The sequence below is a fragment of the Mauremys reevesii genome, linkage group 4 (assembly GCF_016161935.1).
Source record: "Mauremys reevesii isolate NIE-2019 linkage group 4, ASM1616193v1, whole genome shotgun sequence".
NCBI classification, from domain to species: Eukaryota; Metazoa; Chordata; order Testudines; family Geoemydidae; genus Mauremys; species Mauremys reevesii.
In genome coordinates this window covers 124,245,156-124,265,567 of record NC_052626.1, presented here as the reverse complement: position 1 = coordinate 124,265,567, position 20,412 = coordinate 124,245,156, and the positions used below count along the sequence as shown (strand labels likewise).

Genomic DNA, 20,412 nt, shown 5'->3' with positions numbered 1-20,412 from the left:
GCCCTTGCGAAGGGGAGGGAGGGCACCACTCCTCCTCTGGACTTTGCCTGTCCCTCTCCGTGGGGCTGCCATCCCCCACAGCCCCATCTTACTAGCTGGTAGGGAAGGGGGGTGGGGGCTGAGAAATCAGGAGATACTGTATGCGTTTTTAAATATGAATTTAAAAAAATCGCCAACAGGTTCGGTCCACAGTCCAACACCCTGCCCCTGGACAGAGGAATGGAGGGTCACAAAGGGGATGGCCACATGGGACATATAAGGCTTGTTAACAGGAATGGAACAGGGCCTGCCCTTCCCTGACAAGTCCTCGGCTGGGGCGTGTAGGCTGGGGCGGAGCCAGGGAGCTATCCCCCCAGTGCTGCAGGACCCTGTGGTTTCAAGGAGGGGGGTTAGTACAGAAAGGGGCTATGGGAACTAGAAGGCAGGGAGGGTGGGGTAGGGGCGAGGCTATGCGCTGAAAAGATGCGGGGGGCGGGGCTTAGGGGAGCAGGGCGCGGTGTAGTCAGGCGGGGGCGTGGCTAGAGGCGGAGGGGGCGGGGCTCGGCCGGCTGGCCGGTGCTGCGGCGATGCGGAGGCAGGCGGGGAGCTGCTCAGCTGGCTCCTGCGTCCGCCGCATCTCCTGGAGCCGGTGAGTGATCGCGAGCGAGGGCCCCCTTCTCTCGGGGGGCACTGAGCCGGGTTCCCCCTCTGATGGGGGGGGCAGACTGCCCCGGTGAGCCTTTTCTCTCGGAGGGCACGCTGCTCCGGAGGTCTTGAGTCAGGGCCCCCCTCTTATCCGGGAGTGCAGACTGTACTGGGGGACCCTTTCTTTTGGGGGGCTCAGTGCTCCAGGGATCTCTGAGTGGGGCACCCCTCCTGTCGCGGGGGCACACTGCTCTAGGGGGGCTTTCTGTTGGGGGGAGGGCACACTGTCCTGGGGGGTGTCTCAGAGCTGGGGGGGGACACTGTCTCTGGGGGGGGGCGTTTCTCCGAGGGGCACACTGCTCCAGTGGTTTCTGCATTGGGGTGTCCTGTCATGTCCTCATCATGCCCCCTTCCTAGTAGCCTTCCTGCTGCCTAGAGCCCCGTGGGAATGCAGCCCCTCTCTGCAGTGAGTGAGCAGCAGTGTGGGGGATCCATCTGGCCCTGAATTTTCTTGCCAATTTTGGTGGCTTTTTCCACCCTCTTTTCCTGTACCGAGTTTAAATGGGTTCTCTCCCATGTTGCTGTGTGCAACGCTCCCACAGGCAAACAGGGATCCAGGCTAGCTGCACAGACACTAGGGTGAAATTGACTGGACATGCAATGCTGGTGAAGGCATGCAGTAAGACAGGAATAGAAGGGAAAAAATTATTCCCCACTCTCTCCCAGGTGGTATTAAATACAACATGAAACCATGGAGGTGAACTGCTTTCAGATGTCAGTGTGACTTTTAAAGGGGCACTGTCCCTTAGGCTTGATTTGGGTGCTTTTAACCCATGTCCCCTTGGGCATTGTGGCATTGTTGGCATTTGGTAGAAATGAAACTGAGAGCCAGCGACATCTGTGTAGAAACAGAGGTATTGCCATTCTGGATCAGATCCAAGGTCCGTCTTGTCCAAAGTCCCGTCTCTAGCAGTGACCCACGCCAGATGCTTCCAAGGAATCTGTAAGAATACCATAGTAGTCAGAGGTGATCCGCCATCAAAGCCCTTAGTGTCTCCTAGTGACAGTAGGGCTGGGAACCAGGCGGGGTTGCTGTGGGTGCCTCTCTCAATTCTTTGGGCTTTATCTGAGAAGAATGAGTGAAGCCAGCTTACCATAACTCCACTCATCCTTGTAGGTGAGCCCTCGGGGCTTCATGGTCAATGGTGTCTAATGTTAGCAACAGATCCAACAATCCTGGGAGATTTTCAGCCTTTGGATGTCTCCTATCTGACCTGCCTCTGTATGTACCTTATTCTGTTTTTGAGTCTAAATTGGGAGGGGACTAGAGTATTGGTAGAGACCAGGTGTCACTGAGCTGCCACCTCTTTCTCAATAATGGGTCTTTTAAAGGGACAGTTCAAGGCAGGAAGCTGACAAGATGGTTTGCACCAAGACATGGATTCTGGAGCAGAGGCTGGACTGCTTTGTTCCAGCAGGCTGGTCAGTTGCCATGTTCAAGGGCAATGATCTTGGGACTTGTCACTGGACTTCACTCAGTCATGGATTTCACATGTTGGGTTTGGGCTTCAGTTGCTTTCAGGATGTCTGCTAGGTCTTCTCTCCCCAGCTCTGACAAGGTTGCCTTATGCCCCTGTCACCAGCAGCTCACTCTGCCCTGGATAGATCTCTTCCATGAAGTAGAGATAGTGAGTTCTGGAACAACTGGCTTGGCAAATTGCAGACACGGATAGGCCTGATTTTTCACTGCCTTGTGTCACTTACACCTGATTCTAGTGGTGGTATATGCCTATGCAGCGTGGGTGTGAATGACAGTAAGATGCACCCAATGCTGGTTAAGGTTTCACTGTGACGGGGTTATAGGAACGCTCTGTGTTGTAGTCAGTTGGATTTGCTCTGAATTCTGTGCCATTAGCGCTCATCTCCTGTCCCGGCTCCTTATCTCAGAGTGTTTGGGGCTAGTTTATCAAGGTGTGGATGGTAGTTGGCTGAAATTTGCTAAGAGTTCATCAGAGCACAGGCTCCACAGTTGGATGGTGTCCTGGGAACTTACTGGGTCAGGACATCTTTAGTGAAGACCGTCCCAGTTGTCCCACTTTCCAGAGGGGAGGAAGTTGAGGGGGTGGAGATGAGTCTGCCTAGGCTGGACGTGGAGTCTAAGGTGGCACCAAAGACCACATGAGAGAACTTTCAGGTTTTCATGACTGACATGAGATCTTGTTATCTGCATGGGTATTACTGGAGCTTCTCAAGCTGACTAATGTCAGAGACTCCAGTGCCAGGCTGCACAGCAGCTCTCATTGTTCTGCTAAGGAAGCCAGTGAACTTCTTGGGGTGGTCCACTTAGCAGGTGTGAGGGCTCCGATGACTCTACCCCCTTGGTGGGGTGCCTCCGTGTGATGTTAAATGAGGCCATATCATCTCCTCGTCTCGTTGAGCGGCCTCTGGCCTGAGATGCTCTCGTCCTGTACTGGTGGTGTTGTCCAGCCAGGTCTCAGTTCTATACAGGCTAAGCAATGTGTTTCCTCTGTGATCAGACTGTGGCTACTGCTGCTGCTCTTGTCAGTTGAACGTGTCTTGCTTTGCTTGTTCCTGAGAACCAGGCTGCTGATCCTCTTTTGCCACGGAGATCAGACAGGATAGTCTCAGGAGGGGTCTGAAGAAAGTGTCTGCTCTTGGTCTCTTGCTGGGATATTTGCTTCTGTCTACTAGGGGAGGAGGGAACAGGGGTGGCTTGGTGTTTCTGTTCTCAGGCTTTGACCTTCTGCAGTCTGTCAAAAGCCTGGGTTTCAGTGACCCTCCTGGCCCCTTGATGGTTCAGTGCTCTGGAGGAGCGTGGATGTGCCTGAGTACACAATGGTTGTGTAAGGGGAAGCTGAGGAAGTGAGGATTAGTCCTGGGGGGCGTGGGTGGGTCTGTGGGTCATAAGGTCCCTGGTGGCTCATGTCACCATGGCATATTGCAAAAGAGGTTGGCTTCCTTGCCAGAGTCCAGCCGAAGAGATGAATGTTGGGAGGAGAGGAACAGAGATCGAGCCCTGGAGCCCGTGATCCTGTTTTAAGGCTACCTAACTCAGGTGCATGGAGACTTTGATGCAGGTATTGCAGCTGTTGGAAATGGGGCAGGAGGAGATGTGTTTTAAAAAAATTATGAACAAATGTCTGGCGCCACTGTCATCATCTGACACAATTTACCCTGGTAAAGTTCTGGTTTAATCTTCTCCAGGGAAGAAATATTAGATTCTTCAGCACACAGAGAGCCTAAAATCTTGTCTTCTAAAAGAAAGGGGGTTTTCTACTTGGGAATATTTGATCTTCTCTGCCCTGCCACCTCCTTAGATAACTTGCAAACATGGATTGTGAAATCTCTGAGCCATTAATTCAAGGGGCAGCATGATGAATCCTCAGCAGAGCTTTTTTTTCAAGTATTTGAGCTAAATGTGTTAGAATCCGGGTTTAAATGGTCTGAGGGCAGCTGCGCACACAGGCTTGCGCTGAAATGACTAACAGTGTGAGTTTAAAACCGATGGAGTTATTTTGGGGCGAGCTGTGTGGGTATTCGTGGAATTAAAGTAGCTACAGAAAACGTAGGCCTTGTCTGAACACAGGTAGAACAAAAACTGGTTTAAAATGTCAAACCAAACAGGTGCAAACCGTTGTGTGTACTCTCCAATGTCGGTTTAACTAGTGCCTGGGAGGCTATACACAGAAATAGCAAAATGGGTTTTCATTCACACTTGTTATTTCAGTGCAGTGTTGTGTGTTGATCAATTCTGTTTGTCCATCCTCCTCCTCCCGTCACACACCTATCTCATTATCCAATCCATCGTATTTATGGTGATGGGGGACATGGTATCTGAGCACCTCACGATCTGTAATGTATTCATCATTGCAGTAGCCCTGGGAGGCCAGGCAGTGCTTTTATCAATCCTGCCACGTGCAGACCAGCTCCAGCAAGGGACGCTTTGTGTTGAGCGTGGTAGTTGGATGGGCCCCCTGTCATCTGCCCAATGCAGGGCAGTCTGATGGGCATGTGCTATGGCAGGTCATGGCAGGGCTGGCTCGTGTGCTCTCATCCGCAGGCCACGGGGTGCTGCCGAAGCCTCTAGCTGACTGTGGTGGTGAGGCTACACCAGGTGCTGCAGTGTAATGCTCTGTGCTCCTGGAGTGGCTGGTTGGGAAGTGGCTCCCCTGAGCGAGCGCCGGCATGTGACGTTGATCGCTGCATTGGTGGAGCACTTGGCCGCCCCCAGTGAGTGCAGTTTCAGGGCAGGAAATGCCAAACTGTGCATCCAGCTCTCTCTGGGGGAGGTGATCTTGTGCCCTGAGTGGATAACTGCCTGTGTCTGATGTCCTGAAATAGCAAGCCCTCTGCTGCGTGGTTGGGGAGGCTGCTGCTGGGATTCTGTGCTCCAGTTTCCCATGATGGAAAGGGTCAATCGCCTTGGCAGGGCTCACGTTGCGTGGCTCTGTAAGAGAAGCCGACCTCTGTTCAGAACTGCCGCCAGCCAGCCTGGTGCTGTGCTGTGGGATGGCTCTGCTTTCATTTCTGGCTTGAAGTGAGCAAAAGCCTCCCCCTCCAGAACCCCCACCCCCACCTGAAGCATAACTCAAGACATGGCTAATACACTGGGACGGGACAAATCTGATCTGCTGGGGCACTGACGTCCCTGCTATTCCCATGGGATTTCTGTACCCCTGGAACAAATCCGAGAGACACTCTCTCTTAAAGAGGAGAACTCTTCATGGCCAGGGGGACTGGTTTGGGCATCAGATGCATTGAGCCTTAGCTCCTGCTTTGAGCCCGCTCTGCCCATCAGCGAGTCTTGGCAGTCGGTGGCTTTTCCTGTCCGGAGGTTGCTAGTCAGATCCCATCTGCTGTGTGGGCACGGAAACAGATTCCTACCTGTGTGTTAGTTTTCTCCATCATGGAACAGCATCCCCTTGTCAGGCCTCTTCCTTCATAAATCAGGGAAAGTGCTTGTAGTATTGCTGGGGAATGAGCATCGCTAGAGCTCCCCGAATTTCCAAACCATGCCTTAGTCTGACTCCCCATTCTTCTTATTGCTGTTGCCATAATGCCTAGGAGCCCCAGGCATGGACACAGGCCCCTCTTGTGTGAGGGGTTGTACAGGCACAGATCAACGACAACCCCTGCTCCAAAGAGACGACAGTCCAAGTAATCCATCAATCGTCTCTAGAACCCGGTACTTGGCAGCTGTAAGAGCTCTGTGTTTAGTACCTCCTGCTGCTTCTCTCCCCATGAAGAGTCAGAAAAGGCACCTGAGCTTGCTTGGCTGTGGCTGGTTCAAGCCGCCTGCTGATTTATATCTAAGAGGGAGCGACTTGCTTTTCCTGAACAGTTCGGGTCAGTGGTTCTCAGCCAGGGGTATGTGTACCCCTGGGGGTACGCAGAGGTCTTTCGGGGGTACATCAACTCATCTAGAGATTTGCCTAGTTTTACAACAGGCTCCATAAAAAGCACTAGTGAAGTCAGTACAAACTGAAATTTCATAGATACCACCTTGTTTATACTACTCTGTGTACCATCCGCTGAAATGTAAGCACAATAGTTATATTCCAGTGGATTTATTTTATACTTATATGGCAAAAATGAGAAAAGAAGCAATTTTTCAGTACTAGCTGTTACACTTTTGCATTTGTATGTCTGATTTTTGTGAGCAAGTCGTTTTTAAGTGAGGTGAAACTTGGGGGTTACGCAAGACAAATCAGACTCCTGACAGGGGTACAGTAGTCTGGAGTGGTTGACAGCCGCTGTTCTAGGTTGCAGAAAGCCAGCTGAGAGGTGAGGATTTCTGTGGGTTAATCCCTTCTGAGTGCATTGGGATCTAGTGACACAGGTCCAATTCCATCTGCACCCTCTCCCTCTGGGGACTGGTTTGTGTCCCTCTTAGCGTGGTGCTGGTCCAACTCCACACTACCTCTGCCTGGGTTAGGGATTCCCTGGAGGGGTGGAGAAGGCATCACGCACTGCAGGACCAGTTCCCTGCAGAATCGTGAGATGGGCTCAGGCAGCCTGGTTGTGGGCACCATGGTGGCATGAGGCAAGTGGCTTGCTTCAGAAAAGGGTCCATGCTTGGGTGTGCTAGACCTTCAGGTGGGGAGAGTAGCTAGCCCTCCCCTTGTCCTCAGTCTGGGAAGAGCCTGCTAGTGAGCGCCATGTTCGAGGAGCAGAAAGCGTGGGGAATGGCAACATTCATCAGCAAGGAGGGGCAGGAAGCGCAGGACATCACTTGTCCCTTTCCGGCCCCAATGGTCCTTCATTGGGGCAGGACCATTCCAAGAGCTGCCTCAATGCACCACTTCCCACCCTGTCCTAATTGCCCTAGCACTGGTGATGGGTGCGGCTGGAGGCTCTTGGCTCTCCCTAGCCACCCTCTCTTCTCCTTGCTGCTTTCCTGGAGCACCTGCCTTTGTGTATCTTCCAAAGATTTCTTTGCAGGCCCTGCATGGCCTTTTCTTCCCGGCCCCTGCGCACTCTGCTGCTGGTTTTGGTCGGCTACCTTGCGGGAGATGATGTAGCTGTGGTGATGCTGAATATCTTGTCGCCTTGTTGGATTTTGATTCCCCCCCTCTCCCCCCAGCGTGCGATGCTGTGAAGTCATTTTTGGTACCATCTCCAATGAGCTGCCTTCACTCCCTCTCAGTTCTTGTAGCCCTCAGGGAGGGGAAGTGTTAAGTGTGAGAATCACACGGACAGATCTTGCTTTTCTCTCCAGCTGTGTTGCTGCTAGAATTTCTTTCCCCTGAAACTTCCCACAGTTGCTACCCTGGGCGCAGTTCCGTGGAGAGGAGCCCTGATTTGGAGCTGCCACTGGCATTCTGCCTGTTGTGAAATGAATAGCAGTGGTGATTGCTGGCTCTTAGAGGCTGAATTCAGCACCTTCCTTTGGTGCTCCTCCTCCAAAGGCCAGCTGGAGCTGTGCTGTGTGTGAGGCTGCCTGGATGGGGCAGCTTGGGGCAGCCCACTGGTCACCTTCCTGTGGACTGACTTGACAGCAGTGCAGTTCTTTGCAGTTCTCTTGACTGGGTGCACAGTCCATGTCACTAACATTTCCTGCCCCCAGCTGAGGGTGGCGTTGCTGTGTCAGTTCAACCTCTGCCCCAGAAGGGCCTAACATGATGCAGTCAAATAGCTGCTGCCTTCTGGTATCCGCTTACTTGCTTATCTTGGTATTTTGTTAGCTGGGGTGTGGCGTAGGGCTTGTCTACACTTGAACGCTGCCATGGCATAGCTGTAGGGCTTTGGTGTAGACGTTACCTAATCCAGCGGGAGAGGTTCTCCCATCGCTGTAGGCACTCTGCCTCCCCAATTCTTCTGTCAACCTAGCACTGTCTACACAGGGACTTAGGCTGGCTTAACTATGCCCTGAGCAATGTAGTTACACTGACCTAATTTTCTTGTGTGGACCAGGCCTTGCAAAGGCACCTGGCTACCCAGTGGAGAATAGTAGATGGCCTACTGCCGTTGCACACCTAGTCAAAAGGGGATCTACTACTGCATCTCCACCTGTGTTTATCACTTCCCTCGCCTCCTGTTGAGGTGCAGTTGGCAAACTTAGCTTTGCAAGGTGAAGGACTCTCATGTCTAGCCAGGCTTTGGAGACAGAGGGGAGGGGAAGGGGACGCAGGGCTGAAGGATGCTTTGCAGCATGCACGATCCTCTCCTGCTGAGCTCGTTTTGGACCTCAAGATGTGTGGCTGGAAACACGGGTATATAGCTGGCAGTAGACCGGTGCCTGGATTTCCCCACGTTCTGGTGTTCTTTGAACAGTTACAGTTGGCATAGTGCTGCTATGATCTGTAGTATGGCGTGGTGGCTCTGGGGATAGCACAGGGGATGGGTGAAATCGGGACCAGCTGAAGTTGGGAAGGAAGACTTGGAGGGAGGGAGGGCTCGGGATGTGACGCCTGAGCCCCTGACATCTGTGATGTTAAACAGAATCATGGTTGTTGCTTTTCTGCCTTCTTCCATCTCGGTGGATCTTGCAACATTAAACAATGGTTGTGGAGAAGTCCTGGAGGTTCCATCTGCCTAGAAACAGTTGTCGTCAATACTTTCTCCTTGACTGGGCTGCAAAGGGTGGTTCCAGGCGCTTGCTGGTATGCCTGGCTTTTAATGTGGTGGTTTTGTGTTCAGAATGAAGCTGTGCAGAGAATAAAGCTCCCACTTTCCTGCTGATCCTAGTGACCCTCGACCTTTCCAGGGAGCTGGGCCGATCATCAGCCATGCATGTGTAGAACTTGTCTCGCCTCATGCCCCGCCCTCCCTCCCGGAGTCATCAGCATTGGAGGGGATGTGCAGTTGGCTTGTATGGCTTTGGAGGGGTTGGGGCAGGGGCAGAGAACTCCATGATTTGAAAGGGTTCTTCCATTCTCGCCTCCCAGTTGATGGTCGGTCTGGAAACATCACCTGAGCTCGGTGAACTCGCTGAAGAGTGAGGGAGTCCCTGGTGTGGCTTAGTTCTGATATCTTCTCCTTGGAGGTAATCTGCTGTGTTCATGAATTTCAAGATGAACCAGCTGCCCTGATCAACCTGGGACCTTGTCTTCTCCAAAATGTAGAGACTTTGGCTCTTTAGTCGGTCAAAAAAATTACCACACCCTTCCCACCTCTAAGCTCTTCTCTGGACTTCCTCCAGAAGGTGTCCTCCTGCAAGACAAGGTGCCACAACTGGGTGCAGTCTGCCGGGGTGGGGCTTCTCCATGTTCTTCTGTAGCAGTAAAATACCTTCTCTCCTCTTGTTTATAATAATGGCTGTTTTGGTGCAGCCAAGAAACCTGTGATGTCTCTGCTGTTACTGCACAGAGGCAGCATGGCCCAGTGGTTAAGATGCTAGCCTGTGGCTCAGGAGACTCTGGTGCAATTCCCTTCTCTGCCACAGACTCCTTGTGGGACTTTCGGCAAGTCACTTAGTCTCCGTGCATCTGTAAAACAGCACTGTCCTGCTCATAGGGGTGCATGAGGGTACATATGCTAAAGACCACGAAGTGCTCAGATACTGCTGTGAGGGACCTTAGATAGCAATGCATTCTTGCTCTTCATGGTGCTGAGAACCAAATTTTTAAATCCTTCTGGTTGCCCAGAAGTGCCAGTTTTTTACCTACCAATGCAAAAGATTCCCTTCAGATTTTTTGGCTTAGTAAAAGGTATTACCTCTCCTATTTCCTGCCCTGCCATCCCCTGGCACCTGAATCTTTCTGACAACGATCTGCTAATGATAACAGAGGTGCTAATGATATTTCTATCTTTAGTGTTCCTGACAAACTGAAAGTTGAGTCACAGCCCTGCTGTTGATAGCCATTGATAAACCAAATGGAAAGCAACCACCCTGCCCCTGCCCCAGCGATTATCTCCAATTCCCTGTGATTTCTTCATAGTACTGCTCTTATAACAAACTCTTGCTTTGCTTATTTAACTTGCCTGCTCCCCACAGACATGTTCTGAGACATAGGCAGTCAATTTGTGTTCGAGGGAGATGGTCGTCTTTCCCCTCCTTCCTTTAAAGCTTGGTATTTCACTTTCCATTCTTGTGATTCCTCTCAGGCTGTGTTGGGGGAAATAACTTGGTTTTGTTTAATTTTAGTCACCCGGTTTTAAAAATGATCCAATTTTGTCTTTTGTGGCTTGTCGCTTAGAAATGACTTGGGCCTCTCTTTTTTTACACTTTCTCTCTAAAGTAATGTTAAATCTTAAAAAAACAATCAAAAACTTCATGTTCTCCGCGGGTCTTGGCATCTCTTCAGCACATGGCCAATAAATTGAATTCTAAGAGCTCTGCCGTGAGCGGCAGAAGCATACACTCTGAAGTCTGTTACACACTCACACTCACCCTCACCTAAAAATACTGGCACTTTAATTATCAAATGACTTGGCTATTGCACAGCCACCATTTTGTGTTTTACTGTTGCCATGTAGCTTAGCACAGTACGTCTGCTGCCGTGTGAAGGGCCACATCCTGCTCTCTGTATATAGTACTTCAATAATGCACTAGCTCTAGCCATTGGCACAAACTATTATTTGTATGATTGTAGCACCTAGGAGCCCCAGTGCTAGCCCCAGTTCCCATTGTGCTAGGCTCTGTACAAACATGGAGCAAACAGGCGATTCCTTCCCCATGGGTCTGATTTGGTGCCGTGCCTCCAGGAGGTTCAGTCCAGCAGGAGTGGGGAAAAGGTCGCTTTGTGCCCTATGGGCTGTACCATGAGCCAGTATGGCCCTGGCCTAAGTTAGAGCAGCCCCCAGTAATCCATCCTGTGCTGTGGCCCACTCCTGAATCCCCACAGCATGATGCTCTGAGCTTGTCCCCTAGCACATTCCCCACGCTGGGGCTTGTGAGGAGCAGTGGCCTCTGCTGTGTCTGGAAATTCTGCCTTGGCTACCTGCAGCACAGTACCAGCCCCCATGAGCTGCTAGGGAACTGCATAGTGGTTGGAGTAGGGGACAGAATCTGCTCCAAGGCTCCAACTCCATCCAGTGGGAAGAGCAGAGTCTGGGGAGCTCTGGGAGGCTGTGGAACTCTTGAGTTCTGCAAGGCAGGGAAAAGCGGGGCAGGAAGAGAGGAAGAGTTTACTGGAGGGACTGGGTTGGGGGGCTGAGTGGTGGGGTGTGTGTGTGGGGAGATGGGGTCAAAGCTGAGGATCTTGTAAAGCTCAAGTTCCAAACTGGCTTTTCTTGAATAAGCAGACGAAACCATCGTGAACTTTAAAATGTTGCTCAAGGAACATCACACTGAAAAACCCCAGCCAAAACCCCACACGTGCATTTAAGCCATGTGAATGGAGAGTTCAGAGAAGGTAAATATTCACAGCTCATCCAACCTCTCAAATGTATTACACATGCAGTCTTGACTCTGACATCACCTGGCCACCACCACCACCCATTACATGAGGAGATGCTTGTGTCCGAGCTTTGGAAGTCATGGACTAAAAATGCCATGTATCACATTCTGTACCCATTGACTAGCTGGCCATTTATATCATGTGTGATACCATTGTAGTCTGACACCTTTCTCGCCATAGTAAATAAGTAACGTGCTAGCCTGGCTTGAGGTTTGTGGATTGGATGAAGGTGGGTATGTGGTTGTATCTGGATGGCAGGACTCCAGTGCTCAATGAGAGGGGAATATGGCTGGTATACTGAGGTTTCCAGTTGGCAAATGGAGGATGGATGGGTAGATTGGGTCTCTTAGCTAATGGTGGATGAGTAGAAGGATATTGTTCTGGACCATGTATGGAGAACTAGATGGGCTCTTGACTGTAGCAGCTTGTTGCAGTGACAGGTTGATAGTCTGGCGTGTGACAGAAGTGCTGGGATCTGTGGCCCATGACAAGTGGGTGAACTGGAGGATAGTTTCTGGGCCATGTATGGTGGTTAATAACTTGAGGATTCATAGCCCGTATTGGAACTACATGTGATGGCTGGTGTGAACAGGTTTCTGGACAATGTTAAAAGCTGGGCATCCATATGGGGCAAAGCTAAGATGACATGCATATGATATTCATAGAATCATAGAATATCAGGGTTGGAAGGGACCTCAGGAGGTCATCTAGTCCAACCCCCTGCTCAAAGCAGGACCAATCCCCAACTAAATCATCCCAGCCAGAGATTTGTCAAGCCTGACCTTAAAAACCTTTAAGGAAGGAGATTCCACCACCTCCTTAGGTAACCCATTCCAGTGCTTCACCACCCTCCCAGTGAAAAAGTTTTTCCTAATATCCAACCTAAACCTCCCCCACTGCAACTTGAGACTATTGCTTCTTGTTCTGTCATCTGGTATCACTGAGAACAGTCTAGATCCATCCTCTTTCAGGTAGTTGAAAGCAGCTATCAAATCCCTCATTCTTCTCTTCTGCAGACTAAACAATCCCAGTTCCCTCAGCCTCTCCTCGTAAGTCATATGCTCCAGCCACCTAATCATTTTTGTTGCCCTCTGCTGGACTCTTTCCAGTTTTTCCACATCCTTCTTGTAGTGTGGGGCCCAAAACTGGACACAGTACTGCAGATGAGGCCTCACCAATGCCGAATAGAGGGGAATGATCACATCCCTCGATCTGCTGGCAATGCCCCTACTTATACAGCCCAAAATGCTGTTAGTTTTCTTGGCAACAAGGGCACACTGTGGACTCATATCCAGTTTCTCATCCACTATAACCCCTAGGTCCTTTTCTGCAGAACTGCTGCCTAGCCATTCGGTCCCTAGTCTGTAGCAGCGTGTGGGATTCTTCCGTCCTAAGTGCAGGACTCTGCACTTGTCCTTCTTGAACCTCATCAGGTTTCTTTTGGCCCAATCCTCTAATTTGTCTAGGACCCTCTATATCCTATCCCTACCCTCCAGTGTATCTACCACTTCTCCCAGTTTAGTGTCATCTGGAAACTTGCCGAGGGTGCAGTCCACTTCATCCTCCAGATCATTAATGAAGATATTGAACAAAACTGGCCCCAGAACCGACCCTTGGGGCACTCCACTTGATACCAGCTGCCAACTAGACATGGAGCCATTGATCATTACCTGTTGAGTCCGACGATCTAGCCACCTTTCTATCCACCTTATAGTTCATTCATCCAGCCCATACTTCTTTAACTTGCCGGCAAGAATACTGTGGGAGACCATATCAAAAGCTTTGCTAAAGTCAAGGAATAACGCATCCACAGCTTTCCCCTCATCCACCGAGCCAGTTATCTCATCATAGAAGGCAATATTGCAGATGGGTTCAGTTATCTGAGAGACTGTATGAACTGGGAGGGTATTTGGCTGTTTCTCTGTTTCCATAGTGATACATGCTTGGTGTTTAAAAATGGTGACATTCATCTTAACTTGAATATCAAATATTCATAGAATCATAGAATATCAGGGTTGGAAGGGACCTCAGGAGGTCATCTAGTCCAACCCCCTGCTCAAAGCAGGACAAATCCCCAGTTTTTTGTTTTGTTGATTTTTTTTTTTAACCCCAGTTCCCTAAATGTCCCCCTCAAGGATTGAACTCACAACCCTGGGTTTAGCAGGCTAATGCTCAAACCACTGAGCTATCCCCCCCCTTAAAGGGTTTGCTGTGTGTACAGAGCCTAGCACAGAGGGGGCCTGGGCCATGAATGGGGCTCATAGGTGCTACCACAACACAAATAGAAGAGAGACAAACTTTAACTGACATGATCTTGGAGAAAACCTTGGGTCCTGGGGATCGAAGGAGTCCACACAGTCCCTGTGAGGCAAGGAGACTCCTGGGTACTTCATCTTTTAATCTTTAATGGAGGGTAGCTGGCTGAAACACTGCTGGCATCACAGTAACTCCTTGCTGTGTGTGGGTTCTTATCATGGTGAGACCCGGATCCTGCCATCTGGGAGCAATTCTCCTGTGAGAGGAGAGGCCAAGATCCAGTGGCTGGAAATTGAAGCTAGACACACTCAAACTGGGAACAAGGCGCAGTGAGGGTGACAAACCATTGGTACGAGTTACCACGGATTCTCCATGACTCGGGCACCTGGAACTGAGATCGGATGTCTTCCAAATGCTCTGCGCACTCTCAGCCACAATTTAAGACTTGATGCAGGAATTCGTGGGAGGAATTCTCTGGTCTGTGTTGTGCAGGTGGCCAGACCAGATGATCACAAAGTCCCTTCTGGGCCTTAATTTATAGGGGTCCTATGCTGGCAGAGAGATGAGCTTGCTTGAACTAATGAGCATTTGCCCCATTCCCTGGCCAATTCTGGGGTTCATTGGCCTGTATGTACAGTAGTGGACTGGGAGACAGAAAAGCCTGAAAAGATATAGAGCTCTCATCATGCCAAGTTTGATCACAAATGAGGCTGCAAAGGGGAGTGTGAAACCTGTCTGAGGGTTTCATTGGTGGCGGTTGTATGTGAGTCCTGCTGGATGCTCTCTGGAATGCTAAAGAGCTCTGGATGCATTCAGACAACGCGTGGCCACCCAAAATAGCTCTGCTGGAGGAAGCGCACATGATTAGGAAGGTGAGGCTAACGGCGCTAATTGTACCATGCAGCTTTTTCCCTTGACTCTACAGAATGAGCTGACAACCACCTCAGTTAGAGAAAAGCACTTATCTGCCCCCTGTTACCATAGTATCTGAGCAGCTCACAGCCTTGACTGCATTTATCCGCCCAGCACATCTGTGTGGTGGGGCCATGGTGTTGTTCCCACTTTACAGGTGGGGAACTGAGCCACAGAGAGGGTAAGTGACTCACCCAAGGGCACACAGGAACTCTGTCAGAGCAGAGAATCTAACCTGGGTCTCAAGTCCCAGACAAGCACCCTAACCACTAGGCCATCCTTCTGCCTGAGCAATGCACAGAATACTGTGGCCCTAGGCACTGCTGCCTGCCTTGACCACCCCTGTGGCGGATATCCTGCATCAGTTTGGATAAGGCCTCCTTTAAACGTTTGAACTGTGGAGGCCTGAATTTCCAGGAACAGTAGGTTTCTTGGTAGTACCAATATCTTAGTAAAGAGGCTGATCTGAGTCTGTTGCCCCGGTCTCTCCTGAGCTAGCTCACATGAGACATTCCATCTGCCTGCTTCCCCCAACCTCTTGGTGCCCAGGGCTCCAGATGCCAGCCCCCTGCTAAGCTGTTTCTCCAGGCTCTTCTGTAGCTTGTACCCTTTTCACCCTGCCGTGCCGCCATCCCCTCCACCTGGCCTGGTGGGCTGCTAGCTGTCAGCATTACTCTGCTGCTGGCTCTCGGCTTACCAGGGGTGCTGAAACAATGGAGGTGCTGAGAGCCATTGAACCAAACTGTAAACCCTGAATGTGATGGAAACCACTTCAAGCCAGGGGGTGTGGCAGCACCCTTAGTTTCAGCACCTATGTGGCTTACTGCTTCCCTTTGGACAGCCTCCTGTTGCTGCTGCCAGGCAGCCTGTCCCCCAGCTACACCCAGTAGCCTCTCTCCCCAGGCACCAGCTCCTTGTTCTCCAGCAGCACCCTTCCCCTAGCCTCCCTGTGTGGCTTGCTCTCTGGCTTGGGCAGGAGGGACCTAGACAAACTAGAGGATTGGGCCAAAAGAAATATGATGAGGTTCAACAAGGACAAGTGCAGAGTCCTGCACTTAGGATGGAAGAATCCCATGCACTGCTACAGACTAGGGACCGAATGGCTGGGCAGCAGTTCTGCAGAAAAGGACCTAGGGGTTACGGTGGACGAAAAGCTGAATATGAGTCAACAGTGTGCCCTTGTTGCCAAGAAGGCTAATGGCATTTTGGGTTGTATAAGTAGGGGCATTTCCAGCAGATCGAGGGATGAGATCATTCCCCTCTACTCAGCACTGGTGAGGCCTCATTTGGAGTACTGTGTCCAGTTTTGGGCCCCACACTACAAGAAGGATGTGGATAAATTGGAGAGAGTCCAGCGGAGGGCAACAAAAATGATTAGGGGGCTGGAGCACATGACTTATGAGGAGAGGCTGAGGGAACTGGGATTGTTTAGTCTGCAGAAGAGAAGAATGAGGGGGGATTTGATAGCTGCTTTCAACTACCTGAAAGGGGGTTCCAAAGAGGATGGATCTAGACTGTTCTCAGTGGTAGAAGATGACAGAACAAGGAGTAATGGTCTCAAGTTGCAGAGGGGGAGGTTTAGGTTGGACATTAGGAAAAACTTTTTCACTAGTAGGGTGGTGAGGAACTGGAATGGGTTACCTAGGGAGGTAGTGGAATCTCCTTCCTTAGAGGTTTTTAAGGTCAGGCTTGACAAAGCCCTGGCTGGGATGATTTAGTGGGGTTTGGTCCTGCTTTGGGCAGGGGGTTGGACTAGATGACCTCCTGAGGTCCCTTCCAACCCTGAGATTCTATGATTCTATGAATGTTATATTTAAACGTAGGAGCTAGGAGGGCTGCTACGTAATCTCTGGGGTAGCTCTGCCCAAGCATTTCCTTCTCCTGGTCTCTCTCTCTCCTTCTCTCTCTCTCTCTCTCTCTCTCTCTCTCTCATTATTTGCATTGCTGATAGTACCCGGGTTCGCAGTCGTGGGCCAGGGCTCTGTTGTGCTAGGTGCTGTACAAACACACAGGAAAAAGGCAGTTTCTGCCTGTGGAGCTTAGTCTAGTCCCACTGCTGTTTCCTCCAGCAGCTTCCCCTCCATACCCTGCTTTTCCTGCTTCCCCTGCCATGGTCCTGCCCCACCTAGCCCCATAGAGGCGACTGGGACCCAGTTCTCACTCGCTGCCTCCTCCCTTGGCCTGCTAGGCCACTCTTCTCCCAGGTAAATTGAGAGTTAGCCCAGGCATCGTGACTGGCTTCCTAAAGGGTCCGGCGTGGTCTGTTTGACCCCATTGGCCTTGGTGACTGGTGTCTGAGCTTTCAGAGCATATAGCTGGGGAGAGGTTAGAAAATTCCTCCGCTCCTACAGCTCTTCCACTGATTTGGATGAATGTTAGACCCCCCTGAAGGGAGGCTGTTGTGGGGAGAGCATCCGGCAGCCAGTCCTGAGGATCTGTGGTGTGCCAGATCTTTCCCTGTGAGTGGGGGTTGCTGGGTGTGTCGAGTGGGTGGATTTGCCAGCTGCAGTTTCTAGCTGGTATGAATCTAACAGCTAGCATGGACTGCGAGCCAGGGAGGAGAGGGCTGGGGAAGGAGAGCAAGGGGGCCTGTCCGTGCAGGTGGCTGCTGTGATGGAAACAGGCAGGCAGTCGGTTCTGGGTTCTAAAGGGCATGTCAGAGCCGTGGTTCTGCTACTCTCTTGCCAAAGGGCTGCATGCTCGGGGCATCCCTGCCAACTGGGATAGTGGTGAGTGTTCTTCCTGGCTGAGGGAAGGGCTCCTTTGCTGCATGGGGACCTGCCTGCATCTTTGCTGGGCTGGGTTCACTTTGCTTGCCTCCACTGAAGGGGAGGATCCTGTGAGCCACTGGGGAGCTGCCGATTCAACTGAGGAGCTTCCAGCGAGGTCCTGCGGACGGAAAGTCAGCTCTGGGTACCGCTGTGGCTTTGTTTTATTTGTTTCCCTTTGTACATTTTAACGTTGTAAGACGGTGAAGTGGGTTATAAAGAGCCGTACCGCTGTGCAGCTGCGTCTCTAGTTGCAGGGTTGCTCTGGCTGCCTTCACCGCCCGCTTGTTGAAATAATAAATGCTCGTATTGTCAGATACAGTACAGAGCAACATGGTCTGAACCCTGGGCGTGCTCTGAGAGTTTGAACAACGAGGCATCCCCACAGGCTGTGTCTGCCTCCAGTGCTGAGCTGATGGGACGAGAGGGGGGGGTTGTGGGGTGTGTGTGTTTATGAAATCCCTTCAGGTCTCCCAGGCTGAGAATTGTATCCGCAAATGCAGCTTGTGAGCATCTGGGGAAGCAGTGGGAGAGAGCCGAGTGAATGGAGATGCAACGGGGAAGGGAGCGTGCGATGGGAAATCTAAGCTGCTGCTGTATGTAGTCACTGTTTGAAGCTTGGGTGGAGCGGGGTGTGTGTGTGTGGGGGGGGGGGGAGTCATCAGATTTAGTAAGAAAAACAGGAGGGTTTCTTGGTAAGAATGAGTAAAATGGGGGAGTAAATTGGCCAGGGTCTAGTAATGTCTGTTTCGGTGAGCTGTGTGTGCTGGGTAGGGGCTGGAATGAGGGTGGTCTGGGAGAACTTCTTCCTCCGGTGTGGACATCTACTGTACAACAATCTGCTTGGCAGGGCCAGGTCAGATTTCACTGCATCAGCTGGGCTGCAGGGTTCTGGCAAACTGTCTTTCCTTTGTGCCTGTTCTGAGATTCACAGACAAATGTACTGTCTCTGTTTCTCTGCAAATCACGGTACAGGGAGGAACCATGGCCGGGGGTGTGTGTATTAGGACTCAGCAGTGTGAGTCAGGAGGTGGTCGTGGTGGGGAGTCTCTTCCCAGCTCTGCCGCTGGGTCCACCCACAAGTCTTAAAGGGCAATTCTTCCCTGAAAAGTGACCGTATAACTGGCCTCCTGGGGGTCTCGTGTCTGTAGACTTTCCATGGGTATTTCTATGCTGCTTGTGAAGGTGAGATCATAGTACAGATAAGCATGCAAGCTTTAATCTAGATATGGCGACACAGGCTAGCAACCAGAGTCCAAGCCTGCCATGGACCCTGGATATAATCTCTGGTTGCTAGTCCGTGCTGAAGCCCATTTTTCCATAGCTACGCTCCCGTTGCTTCCTGTGCTAATTAGATTTAGAGCCGGCACAGGTATGGCTACCTGTGCTTCAATCACACCTTCACTTGCAGTGCAGCCGCTACCCACTGAGTCCAGAGGAGAGGCGCTCACTTGACACACACGCAGGTGGTCTAGCTGCCAGCCCTACAGATTTCCCGGGATTGGAGAGTTAAGCTGGGCACTTTCTGACTGGTGTATATTAGCTGAGAGGAACAGTCTGTCCTCACTGCAACTCGTGCATCCACTAACTCGCTCCAGTTTGGTTGGAAAAGATGGGACAAATCCAGTGATATAAGTTTCTGATGTCTTCCCCTTGCACACTTAAACAAATCTGCGGTTCTGATCAAGGAAGTCGACTTTAAATGCCTCAGATAAAGCAAAAATCCCTCCAGTCTCGTCTCCCTATGTGACCGGATAAAACAGATGGGCTTTATATCATGCCATGAAAGTCAAAGACTGGGATGGGGGAACAGGGCTGAGAGCCCTTCACAAAGGACCCAGTCAAATGTGGAGACTTAGCAAATGCCCTCTGGTTTATATGGACTGTTGTGATTGCAGATTTGGAGAGAAGTGGCATGTGAATAGCTAGCATGCATACCATTTAGTTAGGGCTTTATATCTCTCAACCACCAACACTGTTGTGTTTAGCATGCTTTCCTTTATCCTCTAGCTGTCAGAAATTAGATTTAAGACTGTAATGGTCAGTATCACTTTTTTCTTTTTTTGAAGATCAGTACTACATTTGCTGATTTCCTGTCGTCTTGTTAGCGGTTCAACAGGCTCGTCAGCCAGTTCCCTTTAGTTTTCGGATGGGCATTATCCAGTGTGACTGACTTTAGATGTTTCCCAGTTGTATCCTCTCATCACTCACTATTTTTACATAGTCTGGACAAGTAGGGTTTAAGAAAAGCTATCTCTAGATGAAGACTTTGAAGTTTGAAGGAGTTCAGTGACTGAGCCATGTTCTCCCCCCACCTCATTTATTAATGGTCCAGCTTTCTCCCTTGTGGTATCCTTTCCTTCATATCTTCCTTTCCCTTAGCTAATAGGCCCAAAAGTTTTGCTGTTTCGGCTGCCTTAATTCAGTTTGCAGGGATGAAATACTTAATGATGGTCCTTGTCTGATTGTCTCACCCTTGTGTTTTAATTGCCAAAAATCTGGTATCTTTGAGGATGAATCATGAAGCCACACCAGGCTGGTCTGTCTATACTAGGGAAAATGCATCATGTGGCTGCTGTTCCTAGTAATATTACCTAGCTCTCTAGGTGCTTTTCATCTGTAGATCTCAAAGCACTTTACAAAGAAGGCCAGTATCCTCATTTTACATATGGGGAAACTGAGGCACAGAGGGGCAGTGATTTGCCCAAATTCACCCAGCAGGCCTGTAGCAGAGCTGGGAATAGAAACCAGATCTTCTGAGTACTAGTTCAGTACTCTTTCTACTAGTCCACACTGCCTCAAATGTGTTACCGCCCACCAAGCGAAACGCAGTCTCTTTTTGGATCATAGACTGTGACAGACATGTTTTGTTTTGAAATGTGCCAGCTGATCGCAGTTCGGTGGCTGTGTTTCAGAAATACATCTGCCATCCTCCATACACATTACATGTTTTAGTTACATGATGCATTTTCCATGTATAGCCAATGCCG

General features: G+C 50.6%; 1 protein-coding gene across 1 annotated transcript in view; it reads left to right on the top strand.

Moving 5' to 3' along the window:
- The first annotated feature begins 537 nt into the window (after positions 1-537).
- The window catches only part of PPFIA4 (PTPRF interacting protein alpha 4), a 190,259-nt gene continuing 170,384 nt past the window's right edge, over positions 538-20,412 (top strand). The window contains exon 1 of the mRNA XM_039537315.1: positions 538-628. The gene's annotated coding sequence lies outside the window, so the exon portion shown is untranslated. The remainder of the gene's footprint in view (positions 629-20,412) is intronic.